Source organism: Astatotilapia calliptera, chromosome 7, assembly GCF_900246225.1.
Source record: "Astatotilapia calliptera chromosome 7, fAstCal1.2, whole genome shotgun sequence".
NCBI lineage: Eukaryota > Metazoa > Chordata > Actinopteri > Cichliformes > Cichlidae > Astatotilapia > Astatotilapia calliptera.
The window spans coordinates 1,308,285-1,309,449 of NC_039308.1; positions in this window are offsets into that span (position 1 = coordinate 1,308,285).

The window sequence follows — 1,165 nt, forward strand, 5'->3', positions numbered from 1 at the left end:
TCAAATGTAACTTTAGTGTTTCTTAGTTTAAGACCAGTTGGGCTAACACCCCCCCCCCCCCCCCCCCATTTAGTTGATTCACATATTAATTGCCACAAACATGTCAATAATAAATTTTATGATAAATGTTTTTTCATTATCCTACTTTTATAAAAGGAAACATTATTTAAAGCAGCGGTCCCCAACCTTTTCTGCGCCACGGACCGGTTTATGCCCGACAATATTTTCACAGACCGGCCTTTAACCTGCAACCAAATCTGCAGCTCCATACAGCAATGTTACGACTTGGATTATATCTTATAACTCATAACTCTTATGTTAGCTCCCTCAGTAGCATACTGTCTGAAATATTCCACGGCTGCAATAATTCTTCAAGTGTTATTTTTTTCTTTGTATTCTAATTTCACCGAAGTTTACTAAACTCAACAAACTTAATATTACGTACCGGGACATTTATTCTCTCCTCATTTTCTTTCGCCGAAAATTGTTTTCTGACAAACCATCCTACTTTGGCAAAACGTCCTACCGTAAGTAGTTTATGCACATTTCTGCTGTCACAGAGTAATTCCAGCACCAATTTAAGTAGGTATGACGGTTTGCCACCTAACTTTGCCCATCAGAGTATACTTGTAGCTGTTATTAACAAAAGTAGGACGATTTGCCACTAAATTTTAGCCGTTTAAGTCTGCTTGTAGGTGACATTCACAAAGGTAGGATGGTTTGGCACTGAATTTCGTGTTGTGCGCATGCGCAGAAACAACGGGTAGGATGGTTTGCCAGGTAGGATGGATTCCCAGAACACCGTCTTTCGTGCTTGGCTCTCCTACCTTTGCTAAGGTGATGCTCATAGTGCAGAAGCCGATGCTGCATTCACTTACACTCGGATATCTGAGCTTCACTGTGAAAACCGGAAGGTCGCCGGTTTGATCCCTGGGCTCTCTGTCCTGGTCGTTGTGTCCTTGGGCAAGACACTTTACCCTACCGCCTACTGGTGTTGGCCACAGGGGCCGATGGTGCGATATGGCAGCCTGGCTTCTGTCAGTCTGCCCCAGGGCAGCTGTGGCTACAACTCTAGCTGCCTCCCCCAGTGTGTGAATGTGAGAGTGAATGAATAGTGGCATTGTAAAGTGCTTTGGGTGCCTTGAAAAGCGCTATATAAATCCAA